This window comes from Rhinolophus sinicus, chromosome 3 (genome assembly GCF_057876585.1).
Source record: "Rhinolophus sinicus isolate RSI-liver-muscle chromosome 3, RSI-T2T, whole genome shotgun sequence".
Lineage (NCBI taxonomy): Eukaryota > Metazoa > Chordata > Mammalia > Chiroptera > Rhinolophidae > Rhinolophus > Rhinolophus sinicus.
Window position 1 is genome coordinate 182,828,389 of NC_142503.1, and position 17,539 is coordinate 182,845,927.

At 37.4% G+C, this 17,539-nt stretch overlaps 1 long non-coding RNA gene across 1 annotated transcript in view; it reads right to left on the reverse strand.

Annotated features, from left to right (window-relative positions):
• Positions 1–232: 232 nt before the first annotated feature.
• The window catches only part of LOC148758706 (uncharacterized), a 135,326-nt gene continuing 118,019 nt past the window's right edge, over positions 233–17,539 (reverse strand). Inside the window, exon 3 of the long non-coding RNA XR_016020573.1 lies at positions 233–335. This is a non-coding gene — a long non-coding RNA (uncharacterized LOC148758706). The remainder of the gene's footprint in view (positions 336–17,539) is intronic.

Consider the following 17,539-nt stretch of genomic DNA (forward strand, 5'->3'; position numbering starts at 1 on the left):
AATAACACCAATTCTGTTCATTCCTTTCAAGTATAGCCCAACAGAAATAGTCATTAATGTTATGTTCACTAATTTTCCTATTATTACTGTATCAATACAAAAAACTTACAGCATGGGAGCCATCACCACGTACATTATCACACTAGATTTCCATAATCACCCCATGAGAGGAAAGCATCACAAGCATTATTTTCCCCTATTATTACAAGGTGACAGAAATTGCACTACTTACCTAGATCCCAAGGCAGGAAAATGAATGAATGAATGAATGAATGAGCAGAGGCTACAACTCAGCTGTTGGCATTTATATTTGCTTTTCCCACCAGGCTGTACTCCTTTAAAAGAGAAAAGGGAAGAAAAGAAAAACCCATCTTTAATTTTAAAATGCAATGAAAGTATAATAAAATAGAACTTTAAAACAATTTAGTGTATTAACATCTGCTGTTAGACCTACTCTTTTGTAAAATGAGATCTTGTGATCTCTGTCCCTAGAGATATTTGAGAAGTTAATAGGATAAGTAGCTGTCCTTGAAGATTGAAAAAATAATAGGTAGACCAGAAAGTCTACTAGATTCCATTCAAAGGCAATAATTAATATCCACAAAGAATTTCCAACCACTTTCATATCTTCTTGGAAAAAGTTCAATTTCTCAAACATTGACTATACCTACTCTGTGCAAGGCATTCTGAGGGATGCTAAGGAAATACAGTGGTAAGTGAGATGCCTGTGAAAAACAATATTTACTGTGGCTATCTCTGAGACTGTGGAATTATGGGAATTATATACTTATTATTATTATTATTATTATTATTATTATTATTATTGTGTATCTTTATTTCCAAATTTTTATGTAGTTAGCATGCATTTGTTTGGCACAACAAATAAGCATTTAAGAATGTATGGAGACGGATATAGCACAATGTTGTCTTATTTTCTACTAGAATAGGCCTCCCATGTTAAATTCCTTTGAAAATTCTATGCTCCTACGCTGAAGAGAGGGGAAGTCCACACTGACTGAGCAATTACTATGTTTTGGCATTTTCTTAGATGTTAGAAATATTAACCTTTTACTTTTCATCACAACCTCTCAAGAAAATATTATTATCCTAATTTTATAAATTTGAAAACTGACCCTTACAGGGAGGCTATATGACTGTTGGTCACGCAACAAGATTTTAGACCCTAAGTACAGTTTTCTTTTCACATGGCCATGATACCCTTCGTTTGAATCCTGCAGACAATAGGCTTGTCCTTTGCTGAAAGTACCAGTCTGATTTGTAACTAAAATAGAAAATCATGTGAAGTCCCAAATAGCTCCACGTTTATTTTTATTTGTAGCTGCCTAATATACCAAGTCTCAATTCCTATTGAATTATCCCTCGTCCCAAATAAACTACTGCATTAAATTCGTTACATCCACACAGTTGGTTGGCTTGTTGACCAAGTTTTTCCACTGGATAAAATGGAAGAAATTGTCAAGTACTTGTTTTAAACTAATGTACTTTAAACAATTGCCCTGGGTGTTCCGTAATTACTGAGTATGTTCTCAATACCACCCTGAAATTTTAAATTGTACATTCCAGATTAGAAACAAAACATGGAATAGACAGAAGTGAGTCAAGTTGAACCTAGAGAATTTCACTCAATGAAAGGGTAATTGTAGAATTATAAATTAGCAAAAAGAATGTTGTTGTTTTTTGCTTTTTTTTTAAGTTAGCATTTAGTCAGGAAAGTTCAGATCAAATTAATATTAATAATCAAAATGCTAAAGATTCAAATACATACAGAAAGACTATTTTTACAGAAAAAATGAAGTGAGTAGACATTTATTAGAAATAAAATGACTTCTAGACATCAGGAATTTTTTTTTTTTCTTAAAAAAATGGTTTAGTGAGGAATTAGGAAAAAGAGGGACTTCTGGGGTATCGGTGAAGTTCTGTTTCTTGATATCAGTATTGGTGACATGATAACACTCAGTTTGTGTATTTCCTGTTTGTTTGTATAGTATAGTTCAATAATCATTTCTAAGAAATGAGTTGTAACTGTGAGGACTGAAAACCTGAGTGATTTTTAAATGATGATTTTTGCATCTTTGCACTATAGATTTAAAAAAATGGCATGAGAAGAGCTTAGGTATAATGGATATCTATTCTTTTGCAAAAGCAAAAGACCAGAAAAAAACAAATTAAAACCACTTCACTAAAGAACAAAAGAAGACAAAATTTCTCTTAGTCCTCATATTCTGTAGGTATCTGACCTGGGATAAGGAGTGATCTAAAATCCCCATACAAGCTAGGCCCCAGTTAACTCTCCTTTCTTTTGCAAACACATGCACTCCAAACCACATAAACCATTTTTGAAATTAAGTTTTTGTCCTATGAAGAGTCACTATTGAACAGGACTTATACACTTACGTTTCTAAGGGTTAACTATAGGACAATTTTCATTAGCATCATAGCTGACAAGCCAAAAATGGGTTGTAAGATTCTTGCTGATCCATAAAATCCTTATATTTAAAGTTGACTATTTCAATCCCCATTTCTATTTAATGCCTATTAGAAATAATTTAAAACTCACACACTTAACTTCAGGAGAAGCTAGTAGTTCTCAAACTTTAGAATTCATAAAGGTTGTCTGGAATATTTGTTGAAAACATACTTTAAAACTCTATGGCAGACACTCTGATGCAGTAGATTTATAGGGACAGCCCCAGGAATCTATGCTTTCCACTAGCATGTTACATAATTCTGAAACAGATCGTCTGTATAGCACACCTTGAGAAAAACTGGCACTATTAGAACATCAAATATTGACAAGTTCCAGACAAACTCCGCATGGGATACCAAGAGATCACAATCCAAGCAGTGTGCATGGACTTAAATAGCCAGATGGTTTTCACCCTGGAAATCTAACGATCAATGAATTAACACCATGCTGCACAAACCTTCATCTTTGTGAGACACAATGGCTGATGTTAAGAGGAAGGGTACAATTCAGTAAACCTTTATGACACCCTGACCCACAGTTGGCCTAACAAAGACTTTGGCTAATTAGTAGGCAAACCCTCCATTCTGAGACAAACCCCATCCATGGAAGTTGTGACTCAACCTGTCACAACAAGTATACAAACATCACATCTGGACTGTCATGGGCTGTCAGTCACAGGGTGACTACTAGTTCTTCTAAAATCCAGAACGATCATGTCAGAAGAAGCAGCTACTTTGTTTACCCTCTTTCTTAGGTAATCTTTCTCTGCATTATCATTTTGATCATTAATGTTCTTGGGTTGACAGGAGCCAAAGAAAATTCAAATGCAACCCAGAAACAACACAAATATGTCATCCTGGAATAGACATGTGATCTGCTTAACCTAGGCACCTGCTTCTCATGATGACTAATGCCAGATGTTTCAGGGAAAGATATGAGCCTCTATTACACATCTGCTTTATGCAATTGTGCAATGATGTCTCATAAGGGAGTTCTTTTTTTCTGACCCTGGCTTAGCCATCAGCTGTAGCCTAATATTTCAAGACATCAATCCTTGAACTCATTACTCCTTCATCGTTTACTGCATTTTCTATAAAACAAACAAACAAACAAACAAATGAAAAACAAACAGAAAGAAAGAAAGAATATTTATCTAATATGCTCCCTTATCAACTCTGGACCAAACCAATTATACTTGTAGAAAACCTTTACTGTTTCCATTAAAAAGATAGCTGGATATTTAATATAAGGAAATATTTGTTGGTTACAGTAGGTAAATGAGAACTAGCTCACATTTACAAATAGTTTGGACACAAAAATTACTATACTGGTAATGCTGAAAGTTGATATTAGGAAAGACTTCTAGAGTCTATATAGCTAACCGAACGTAATTCAGGTGAAACTACAAGTAAGGACAAGAATTATAATTACAAGTATCATAAACACTATCAATTTCTCTTAAATTATATACTCCTGATAAAAATTCAGTAAGCAAGAAGCACAACTATGTTTATTAATTTGTGCAACAGATTTATAGAGTATCTTCTCTGTGCCATTCAATGTATTAAGTACTAGGTAAATAGTCACAGGTTTTACCCTTATATAGTCCAATAGGGGAAGTTGACAATTGTTAGGAAATAAATAGATAATATAATGATAAATTGAGATACATATTCTGTAAGAAACCAGAATGGTTATGATAGAGAAAAACTAGAAGAAACTACTTGGAGTTCTCAGGTAAATTTTCTTCAAGAGGTTACATTTAAATTGAGACAAAAGTTCAAGAAAACTAAGATGATACCAAGAGCAGGAGGGGAGTGTTCTGGGTAAAGGAAATAACAAGGCAAGTCTTGTTGGTACATTTAAGGAACTTAAAGGAAGTCAGTGTGCCTGACAATAGGTAGAAATCAGATCTTGGAGGACACTGTAGGTTATAGTAAAGAGTTTGGGCTTTATGATAGGTGAGATGGTAAGCCATTAAAGGACTTAAAATGGAGAAATGGTATGAACATACATTTTTAAAAGATCACACTGAATGCAAAAAGGAGAATGTAATGGAGGAGGCAAAGAGAGTGTGGGGAGGTCTGTCAGAACAGCGATTTTCTAACTTTCACGTGCACAGAAATATCTGGGGATCTTGTTAAAATGCAGATTTTAATTCTCCAAGTCCAGGATGGGGCCTGGGGTTCTGCATTTCCGCCAAGCTCCTAGGGGATGCAGATACTATTGGTCCATGGACCATACTCTCAATAGGAAAGTATAAGAATACTTTTACAGTAGTATTTCAAGATGGTGGCTTGAACTAGGATGGAAAATGTAGTAATAGAGGAAATTTGACATATTTGAGATATATTTGGGAGTTACAACTAACAGATTCTCTATAGTATGCCCCTTAATATTACAACAGTGGGGTATATGAAGATCTCTGAAACCAACATTTCTGAAAGTCAAGGGCATCCTGAAGTTTGTGTATCAACTCTGTGTATGAATGGAGATAGTAGCTGAGGAATTAAGGCAGAGTAGAAACTTTTAATGAGTAGACCAGAATTTAGCTTGGGGAATGGGGAGAAGGTTGAAGGTGGCGGTGAGTGAAATAGGGATGTTGCCTGTTTGCCTGACAGCCAGGGAGTTATGAACAGTGTGTCATACAGATGCACAGGAAAGAACCTTAAAGATCAAAGTCAGCAATTTCAAGTCTTAGTTCTGCTACATTTCAGCTGTGCCTCTGGGAAAAAAAAAATCACGAGTCTCTTATATCTATTTTCTCACTTAATAAAATATGATATAATGAGATCATGCACATGGACACATTTAGGATGATATCTATCATAAGAAAGTATTCACAAATGTCAATTGAATTACACCTATAAGCCTTAACGGGGGACCATTTTTTGCTTCTTCTGAAGATATGAAAAGAAAATCATTGTTGTAGCTATAGGAGGGAGTGATTTCATATTGTGGAGTGTGTCTCCGTGTGCAACCTATATTATATCTGCTCTACTAAAGATGTTTACTGACAATGAATTTGGAAAGCCTTTTCTTACTTAGAGACAAGAAATATCGCCTCTAAATTCAAAATGGTGTACACTTCTGCAAATACTACAAAGGTAATTTCCAATTAAAAACAATATTAGATTGGATTTCTAGTAAAGGTGGTGGAGGAAGTAAATGATGTACTTGCCTCTTATCATGACCACCTCAAAATTACAACTAAACTACAGAACAACCATCATTGAGAATCACCTGAAGTCTAGCTGAACAGAAGTCCTACAACTACAAATATACAAAAGAAGCCATGCTGAGACTGGTAGCAGGGGTGGAGATGTGGATCAGGCTGGTCCCATACCCACATGTGGCAGCTGCAAACTGGGAGGGATATCTCAGCGATGGTGGTCCTCCCGGAGTAGCGAGGGGTCCCAGCCCCACTCCAGGCACCCCAGTCCAGGGTTCCAGTATTGAGAAAATAAGTCCCCACAACTTCTGGTTGGGAAAACCAGCAGAGATTGTAGCTGAGTGAGATGAGGGCAGCTAGAGTCACAGGTGCTCCTCCTTAAAGAACATGCACACAGGCTTGCTCACTGGTGGACTCACTTGGTCTGAGCGCCAACACTGGAGCAGCAGCTTGAAAGGTTCCAGGAACATATGGGGAGACACTGAATTGTCTGGCTTTAGGGCAAGGGTTGGAGGGGCAACTTTCTCCCAGATGGAGGAGCTGGCAAAAACCATTGTTTCTTTGTTGAGCCCTCACCCCTCCTGGTGTGCCATATCTGAGTTTCCATCAACCTGGCTAACATTGTTTGTCCACCATAGTGATTCCCTGAGACCCAGCTTGTGGGCCCACCCATGCGATTTCCAGCGACTTTCCCATACAAATGGCCTGTCTTGGCTCATGCTGTGGACTTTCCTAAAATCTCTCAAAGATTCACAAACCACAAACAAGCAGCATCAGACGTTGAGGTGCTCCATACCTCTTGCTGAACAGCCTCAAGACCAGCATTGGTGCCAGCCAGCCTCAATTTGTGGCTTGGACTCTCCCAGGCACTTTCTATCACAGCATGGGTGGCAGCCATCTGCAGATTGCTTTGTGACTTATTCCAGGTGACCCTGAGCAGGGCAAGGCTACAGCTGAATTTGGCATGTGGTGTGGCCCCTTCCAGGATGACACACCCAAAGGGCAGACTGGTCAGGTACCAAAGCCCTGCTAAAGTGAACCCTACTCTGTATAATCAGCCCCTGCACAACAGCTCCTCCACTTTAGTCACAGCCAATCCCCACAACCAATCAGCCCAAGGGTCAGTGCCTCCCATTGATGTGCAAATAGGAATCAAGGCTCAACTACAATAGGAGAGCAGAACAACTCAACTCCCACAAGTGACACACCTGCAGCAGCTAGCTCGGGTGACCAGGGAGACTGTGCCACAGGGCTCCACAGGACACTTACTACATAAAGCCACTCTACGAAGACTGGGAGATACAGCAGTTCTAGCTAATACATAGATACAAAAACAGGGAGGAAGCCAAAATACGGAGACAAAAAAACACGTCCCAAATGAAAGAAGAGAACACAACTCCAGAAAAAGAACTGAACAGAATGGAGACAAGCAATCTACCAGATGCAGAGTTCAAAACACTGGTTATAAGGATTCTCAATGATCTCAGTGAGAACTTCAACAGAGAAATAGAAAACATAAAAATGGAGATTGAAAATATAAAAAAGATCCAGTCAGAAATGAAGAATACAATAACTGAAATAAAGAATACATTAGAGGGAATCAGTAGATTAGATAAAGCAGAAGATTGAATCAGTGATTTAGAAGATAAGGTAGCAGAAAACACCCAATCAGAACAGGAAAAAAAAAAAAAAATGAGAATAGTTTATGGGACCTCTGGGATTTCAAGTGTACCAACATTTGCATCATAGGGATACCAGAAGGAGAAGAGGGACAGCAAGGAATTGAAAACCTATTTGAAGAAATAATGATGGAAAATTTCCCTAACCTGGTGAAGGAAATAGACATTCAAGCCCAGGAAGCACAGAGAGTCCCAAATGAGATGAACCCAAAGAACCCAACACCAAGTCACATCATAATTAAAATGCCAAAGGTTAAAGACAAAGAAATAATCTTAAAAATAGCAAGAGAAAAATAGTTAGTTACTTATAAGGAAGCTCCCATAATACTGTCAGCTGATTTCTCAACAGAAATTTTGCAGGCCAGAAGGTATTGGCACAAAATATTCAAAGTGATGAAAAGCAAGGACCTACATTCAAGATTACCTTGCCCAGCAAAGCTATCATTTAGAATTGAAGGACAGATAGAGTGTCCCTGACGCGAAAAAGCTAACAGAGTTTAGGAGTTCATCACCACCAAACCAGTATTATAAGGAATGTTAAAGGTACTGCTTTAAGATAAAAAAAAAAAAAAATGGTAAAAATTATGAATAATAAAATGGCAATAACTACATATCCATCAACAATTACTTTCAATGAAAATGGATTAAATGCTCCAATCAAAAGGCCTAGAGTGGCTGAATAGATAAGAAAACAAGACCCTTATATATGCTGCCTATAAGAGATTCACTTCAGATTGAAAGGCATGGGAAAAAGATATTTCATGAAAATGGAAACAAACAAACAAAAGGCTGGGGGAACAATACTTATATCAGAAAAATAGAGTTTACAACAAAGGCTATAACAAGACACAAAGAAGGATTTGGTAATCTCATTTCTGGGTATTTATCCAAAGAAACCCAAAATGCTGCTTTGAAGGGACAGGTGCATCCACATGTTAATTACAGCATCATTCACAATGGCCAACACGTCGATGCAGCCTGGGTGTCCACCAATGGATGAATGGATAAAGAAGAGATGGTACATATATGCAATGGAATATCACTCAGCTATACTAAAGAATGCAATTGTGCCATTTGCAACAACATGGATAGACCTAGAGGGTATTGTGCAGAGTGGACTAAGTCAGATAGAGCAAGACAAACACCGTATGATTTTATTTATATGTGGAATCTAAAGAAAAAAATAAATGAATAAACAAAACAGAAATAAACTCAGATACAGAAAACATTTTGATGGTTTTCAAATAGAAGGGGAGTTTGGGGGGATGGGTGAAAAAGGGGAAGGGATGAAGAAGGACACACTGGTAGTTACAAAAGAGTCATGGGGATGTAAAGTATAGCATAAGGAGTATAGTCAATAATATTGTAGTATCTATGTATGGTGTCAGATGGGTACTAGATTTATCGGATGTATGTATATTGTATGTATACTGTAATCGAAAAATCAAAAAAATATTTTAAAAAGCAGTATTAGGTTATTACAGAACTTAAAGAGCTATCTAGGTCCTTAGCCATACTTGTAAGGATCCCTAAAAGGTGGCAGACTCTTATGTTATCGAAACTCTTAGGAAAAGAAGTTTGGCAAAACTAAGGTAGGCATTTTCAGGTCTCACCACAATGGTCATCAAGACTTTTTCTTGATGACTTGATATCAGTCTTCTACTGTTTGTTTGTTAAATTATTTGTACTAAGAAAGCGGCTTCCTCACTTTATCTTTCCTGGTTCAATTTAAGTCATTCCTCTTTCCCACACTCTCAGAGGGACTGGAAAATAGCTGGTCATACTTTATAACTCAGGCCTGGTGTGAAGTTAGGCTGACTTCAATTAAGCCTCTTTTGTAATTAACAGCAAGTATTTGCACACAAGAAAAGTTCCAGATGTCCTCCCGACCTCTGAGTGTCTAAGTGGATAGAACATGACCCCTGTAAAAGTACTCTGCATCATTAATTCATAGTGATTACGGTCTTCCCAGTGTTGACACAAAGACATACTCAGCCTTTCAAAATTATAAATTCAAAACAATGAGCTTCTTTACTCTATAATCTTAAATGTCATGGGATTTATAACCTCCTCAGGATAGGGAAAAATTTATGGAGTTTATCTTGTATAGCCCTGAGTTTATATATGTGTTGAACCTTATGCTTGAAATGAACAACCAGCAATCTTCAAAAATCCACTGTATCTATCCCAGGCAAGGCAGATGTAGTCTCCCCCTTCCCCCCGCTTCTCCATCTCTCTCCCTCTCTCTCCCCACTAGACTAATTCTCAAATCCCAAAAGAAGCTCTTTAAAATTTCCCTTGGCAATCCAGGCTGGTAGAAAAAAAGTAATAATTTTGGTCATTACCTTTTGCCTACTCTGTTAGGCAACATTTAGAATCATGCCCAGAATGTCACATGCAACTCTAGCCCCCTATAAGAATGTCTCACACCATTTCTGGGTAAGTCAATTCCTCAATTGCACAGAAGCTCTCAAACTCAAAGGAAATGTCCAGGTATTTCCCACCTCAGCAAAATTATCACCGTCCTCTTCCACTCACAGCCAGGACACACCACCAGGGAACTGAATATTGTAACCACACAAATTATTCAAAACCTACAAACCAGTCCTTTCCTCCACTTGGTCTCATGATAAATAATGCCAAGTATTTGGTCTTCAGAGATGAAAAATCTTTCAAAGGACTTAACAGTTAGGCACTTATCTCTCATCTATACATCTGTAATGATCTCGATCAGGCTCTTCCTTCTTCTAGTTCAACCCACTTAAATCCATTCTACCACTGACTCTAAAGAGAGATATCCAAAGTATAAATTTGATCATGGCCCTCAGGCAATGGGAAAGCTTGAATTTAACACATCAGACCCATTGATATTGTTGTCTGAATCCTTCACTGACCTATAAAACCTTTAAGGCAGAGAACAAACCATATTCATCCCATCAATCCTGCAAACTAATATTAGGTTGGTGCAAAAGTCATTGGAGTTTTTGCAATGTTTTAACCTTTTAAACCGCAATGACTTTTGCACCAACCTAATACCAAGCATAGCATTTAATGATATTCCATAAATGCTTGTTGAATTAGTATTAGTTTTTCAAAATCACAGACTCCAAAAATGGAGATAAAGGGAAAAAATGGCAAAAACGTACACGACAAAGATGCCAAACTATAGACCTTCTGTCACATCTTGTCCTCCAGAGTAGTTAGAGTAATATCTGCAATAAGTATTTTATATCACAACCTCCTATTGCATTCAGAGCTTCTGCGTTCACCATCACATCCCAAGTGATATACAGGGAAATCATATTTCACATCAACACATTACTACTGAAACAAAGCAAATCTGTGCTCTAGGTTTTAAATAGAATGGAACAGAAACAATGTTTTCTGAACACAGTTTCATCAAAACGGATTTGAGTACATGTTGTTCAGTAATGGTATCTCAATACCCACATCTGCCTCCTTGTGCCCTCAACACACACATGCAAATCTTACTGATATATGGGGGGTAACGCTTACTCACCCTTCACTGCCATTCCTCCTCAGCTCCCCTTAACTGCATTATAATCATAGTTATTACTGCCATAATAATAGTAATAATACTTTGTGCTTCTACAGCACTTCTCAGATGATCTCAAAGCATGACTGCATCATGACTGTAAAAATTAAGAACGTTCACCTCCTCTGGACATGGTGTTTATAATAAGGGCGGTAGCTCACAGACTTGCCTGACACCCACAAGTCAAAATTATGAAGAGACTTGCACAGATTTGCTTCTTTTATTTAGCTAGAAAAGGATGACTTTATGGACACAGGTCAAAACAAGTTCCAGAGGGTCCCATCAAAGAAGAAAGATCTACTTCTTATCCAACACTCATTGACCTTATCAAATACTGACAAGGAGGAAGAAAACATTTTAATGATTCTGTAGTTTAAATCTGCCTTTCACATCATGACCACAAATTAACTGGCTGCCCCATCTAGTCTTGGTCTCCAGTGTCAAGCCAAACTTTCTGTATGTCCCAACCTTCCAGAATAAATTCAATGTCTATCAAGTGCCAATGAAGTGCCAGGATAAGGCAAAGCACTGGGAATAAAAATATGTAGAGATGGTTTCTCTGCCCTTAAGGAGCTCATATTCTTTATAGGTTAGAGATCATGAAAGGGGACAGATAATTGGTCTTGCTTTCACATGGTGAATGGCCAAAGAAATTTAGTCTCTACATGGCAACAGAAAGATGAATTTCAAACACAAACCATTCAGATTGCTCACGTGCTCAAAACCCTTTGATAGTTTCTCATCACATTGAGAATGATATCTAACTTTGAACCATGATCTACACGGGGGTCCCTGTTTTTCTTGTTGTCTATCCCTCCAGTCTCATTTTCTTCCCTATGATCTTTCTATTTAAGGCACACTGACTTCCTTTCTTCTTATCTAAGAACCTAAGCTTGAGCCCATCTCAAGTCTTCTGTACTTGCTGCTCCATCTTCTTATAACACTCTCCTCCATACCATCATATGACTTGCTTTCTCATTTCATTCAGCTTTTTTCTCCAATGTCAACTTCTCAGAGAAGACTCCCTTAACCACTTCCTCTAAAATAGCCACCCTAGCCTGTGACAGCTCATCTGTATTTTTTTTTAGCCTACTTTATACTTCTTCACCATATTTATCTCTATCTGACATTATAATAAATGTTTATCTGGCTGGTTGATCACCGTTGGCGTTCACCTTCAGGATATAAGCATCATATAGGCAGTGATATTGTTGTGTTCATCATTACAACCCAAACACCTAGAATAATAGTTGACATATAGTGTCTAGCTAATAAATATTTTCTGATACATAGTGGAGAGGTTCTCTACACCCACACTCTACCCAATAATACAATAGGATCACCAATTTGCTTCCAATGCTCCAGGGATTATCTAAGGTCTTTAAATTGGGAAAGGGAAGGGAATGGGTTTTTACCTGTTAAGCTCAGACACACCAATGTTGGCTACAAGTAATATCCATGTGCCTTGCAGGAATCCTCTACTGCCCATAATTCCAGGTTTCTCTCTCCTTTACATATTAGGCACTATAATTACGATTTTATGACTGGAGACTGGCTGGCTGTCCAGTCATCGGGAAGCATCCTTTCTCGATGAATGTTGCCCCATGGACATAGATAAGCCCAATAATTGTGCCTCTTTGTCTATGACTACTCCTTCTAGTTCTCTTAAGTAGGCTTAAACTTGATTCATTTGCATATCCCAAGAAATTTTCCCCATGGGAGCAATGACAGGAACTGGATTGTTTTCATAGAGTTTCATGTCTATCTTGTTAGCCTCCAGGGGTCAAATTTTTGTGTCTTGCTTCCTTATGGGGTATTTCAAACTATCAAAACAAGTTTGTGCAACCAAAGAGCTACTTGGTTGAATCCACCAATAGATTGGATACCTATTTACAAGCACACACAATTTTTTTTTTCTTGTGCAAAATGTTAATGGACAAAATGTAAGGGCACAAAACCTCAAAATGAATACACAAATTGTGAGATATGCTTTTGAAATTCTGATAGGTTCATATAAGTCTTGGAACTTAGTGTAAATGTCTCATTCATAATTGTCCTTAATTTTGTACAAGGTGTGACCAAAAGGTACGGTGAATGTTTAAATAACAAAAAAATTATTACAGTAAGACACATTGCTATAATCCCCCTCAAAACACTCCCCCCTTTTTCAAACACACTTATCCCATCATTCTTGCCACTTTCTGAAGCAGTTCTAGAAGTCCTCTTTCATGAGTGTCTTTACTTCATCCTCCACCATGACAGTGCTCCTTGTCACATACTTCTGATAGGCAATTTCTGTCAAATAAAACTATGGCGGTGTGTCCTCATCCACCTTATTCATGGGGTCTTGCACCATGCAACATCTGGCTCTTCCCCAAAGTCAAAACGATCATGAAAGGGAAACATTTTGAATCAATTCAGAACATTCAGGCAGCCATGACAGCGTAACTAAAGACACTTGTCAAAGAGGACTTCCAGAACTGCTTCAGAAAGTGGCAAGAATGATGGGATATGTGTGTTCAAAGTGAGGGGATTAATGGCAATGCATTTTTTTACTGTAATATATTTTTTTAAACATGCACCATATTTTTTAATCATATCTCATACGAAGCTGCCTTCCTCACAAAGATTGGTTCCTCCTTCCCACCCCAATGCCTAATAAGAATATTGGTTGCCATTGCCAGCAGGCACCACAAGTGCTAACTCTATGGCATGTGAGAAAACAGGCTGATGGCACAGTCTTTATACCTCTTTTCTGCTTTAACAATCATTTAGCAGTTGGCTCAGTCTCATCAGATGTTTATAACACTAATTCAGAAAATGTGGTTTCCAATCACACAGAACAAGCCTTGTTCTCTCAGCAGTATTTCATGCCATCATCTGCCTTTCTAGAAAATGAGGTAAAACACTGGATGTTTTACCAAAATGTTTAGTAAACGACATTATGTTGGTTTTCTTTTAAAACTGGGTTGGGTAGAGCTAAAGAGAATATCAAAAACCGTTTTTCCATTTCTGAACCAAAAAACAAACCCAGAGCTACGTAGCCTCACACCCATATGTTCATCCATCCATCTGCCCCTTCAAACATGCATTGAACATCTACTCTATAGCAGACACTCTGGAACTGGAACTACAAGCACTTACAAGATATGACCTGGCCCTGACTCAATTATTTACATTAAACCAAAGTTTTTATCTTCAACAACAGCAATAGGTTTTAGGTCCAAACACATGTAGCCTAGGTAATGTTACCCCTATCAATGTCACTTCCGTGACTTTCTACAAAACCGTTAACTAAATCCATACTATCTGTGATGGCCACATCCTTCTATTTTCTTGATTGATTATTCATAGCTTGTAATTTACGAAGTACTTTCACATAGAACATTGCGTCTAATTCTCACAACAATCTGTGGGGTTGATGTCATAGACCTTATTTTACTGAAGTAGCAGCAGAACCTCAGGGATGCTGTGCCACTTGCCCACATCATACATGGTCTTATGGGCAGAAATGACATTTCTGACTCCATAATCACTGCACTGTGGCTTCAGCTGTCTCTTCTAACATCTCCTTCTAGTCTTCTTTGGTTGCACACTCAGTTAGCAAATATGTATTGAGCATCAACTATGTGCAATGTATTTTGCTAAGCAGAATTCTACCCTTGCAAATTTGATCAATTTTTTCAATTCTGAAATTGATCAAAAGAATTTGTTCATCTCTGTGTTCCCTGCATCCAGAATGAGTCCCTTCTAAAATTTATAGCCAAATATTATAAGCTCTCACATGGAGTCTGACTTCTCAAGTACATGCTCTCCTCAGCTCCACAGGAAGAGTTCAAGCTTTTCTCCATAACGAATAGCAATTTTTAAATTCTCTTCTTATTTTGAATAGTAATTTTTAGCCCTAGCCCCTTTCCTTCATGCCCCCACCTAGAGAGAAAAGCAAATGGATGTGAGGAGAAAGCAACAAGCAATGTTTCATTTCTTGGGCGGTATTTGAGAAGCAGCTAGATGCAGGGGTTCCCATGAGAAGCACAGATGGAAGTCCATCCATACAGATGACTCAACCAAAGTCCAGGTAACAGACAGTTCCGCAATGTCTGCCACTTTTTAACCAAAACCACTGCCTTCATCGCCTTCGTCTCACATTTGCTGCTTGTTGAGTTACTTTAAACCCTCGTTCCAAAAGATGGCCCTTAAGATAGAAAAGATATAAAATTAAAAGCAGATGCTTCAATGTACTGGGGTCATGTCTGGGTCTGGAAATGGAAAGAGAGACAGCAGGTTTTTATATTCTCTTACGCAAGTCCCAGGACATTCTTTAAAATGAAGAAGTCAAAAAATATAAATATTTCCATTAGTCAAGGGATACCAAACCAAGGTTTGTCAAATCAGTGACTATGAGAACTTCTCCAAATGGAAATATTTACAAGAAGACTGAGGCAATCATTATTACCAAGCACAATTATGAGACAATATGTACCCTTCTCTCTCATTTTTCCAAGCAGACATATTATGGCATGGAAAGATAAAGAAAACAAGGCAAAAATGAAAGGGCACAGAAGATGAGAGGAAAAGGGTAGGAAAGGTGAAAAGAAAGGAGAGAGAGTGGCTGGTATAAAAAAGAACAAGTTTTGAAATTAGACGGGCATTGATTTAAATTCTGACTTTTGCCATGTGTCTTGGCCCAACTTGTCTCATCCTGTAAAGGGCATGATTATATTTTCTCCACAGGATAAATGTGAAGATTAAATGAGATATTGAATGAAAAAGCCAACATGGTGTTTGACAGCAGCTTCTCACTAAAGAGAGGTGGTTGTGATTGTTGTTTATTTTAGAGTAAAAGACTAAAGAGAGAAAGAGGAGAGATGTTCTCACTGAATAAAATGTCATTCTCAAACCAGATTTATAAGATTTATTATTAAAAAAATTCTATCTGGATATTCCAGAATCTTTTAAATTAACTATTAATTGAACTATTCTGATAATTCTATAATGTATGGCTAGAAATGTAAAGCTACCCACAATAAAAACTGAAACTTTATTTTGAGTGCACTATGATTCTCAATCCTGGATACTTATCAGATCACTTTTTTAAAAAAGAGAAAAAATCAAATCCCTAGATCTTACCTCAACAAATTTGTTTTCAGTTAAGTCTTGGGTAGGGCTCAGACATCTGTATTATTATTATTTTTTAAGTTCCATAGGTATTCTAATGCCCAAACAAGGTAGAGAACCACTGTTATAAAAAACTACATAAAGTTGAGCATTCTGGCCATGAAAGGCTGCATCCCACTACTATCCTGAATCAATGTGAGACACCTGTAGGAAAATAAATATACATTCAACATAGCAACTTTCTTAACCAAATTAAAACCTGCACTTGCAAGGCTTTTTATTTCCTGAGACTATTTACTCAAACTTCTTCTATGTTTATACCTATCTATAAAACCAAGATATGCTCTATAAGAAAGACTGTGGAAATACAACAAACCCTTCCTCTAGAAGGTGCTCCAGGTTGTAAGCAATCCTTCATGGGTCTATATAATGACATGTATAACATAGAAGCTTCTGCTTCAAATGTGTGGAGAAACACACCCCTGAGAATGGGGTGATGCCTACAAGTAGTAGCACATCATGCTCTCAGGAGTGACTGAGGTAATGTTATGCAATTCGACATTTTGCTTCAATTTGTTTAGCCACCTCCATCTGCACAAGCATTGATTGGTGCATGGAGAATGAGTCACTTCACATCAGATTGGGTCCCCAGGGAATTAAAACAGTCAAATGAGAATTTCTTTGTGTGTCAATGCGAAATGGTTAATAATATACCAAGTTCTTGTGCACCTGAAACTAATAAAATTTTAAAAATAATAATAATATACTAAGATTCAAGAGAAGACCCTTCATTGTGCACCATTCAAGCACACTTGAATGAAAAGTGTACTTTTCATTCAAGATTGCAGCTTTGATTGTTTACAATACCATCACTCTTGTTCCCAAAAGAAAATAGTTATAAAAACACAGAACTTTTGTTCTTATATCACAGAGTTAACCATTTTGTAAAGCTTTGTTTGGAAAACCCAAAAGGGCTTATAATGCCTTTGTTTTCAAATATGCAACAACAACAAAAAAATTGTTCCAAATCAATTTTTAAATGAAATGCCAGAAACTTGGGAAAATGTACTCAGTGGGCCAAGAATACAAACAAACAAAAAAAAGTGGATGGTGATGAGAGTCTCCCTTCTCTTTCATCAGGTTTCACTTAGCTAGGGTCAGTCATGCAATTGCAGATAAACAAACAAAGGAACTACATTTAAACATGGTACATTCCTAACAGGACTTCTAAGCATAGGGGAGAGGCCATCTCAGTGCCTCCCTACCTCATGGAAGCACCAGCTGCTCCTCATCGCTTGGGAAGCGAGTTGTGAAGAACACCAGTGACTGATAATTAAAGAGAAGAAATTCCATTCAGATGTAATCATAAAGGGAAATAACAGAGACACAAAAGAAATGAAGAAATTAAAAAAAAAGAAAAAAAGAATTTAAACTCACTAAACCCTTGAAGGCCTGACGTGACCCCAGAGTATAAGAAAAACAGATTGCCCTTAAAAGACTTATCTTTTTGAGAGGAAAGCCACATC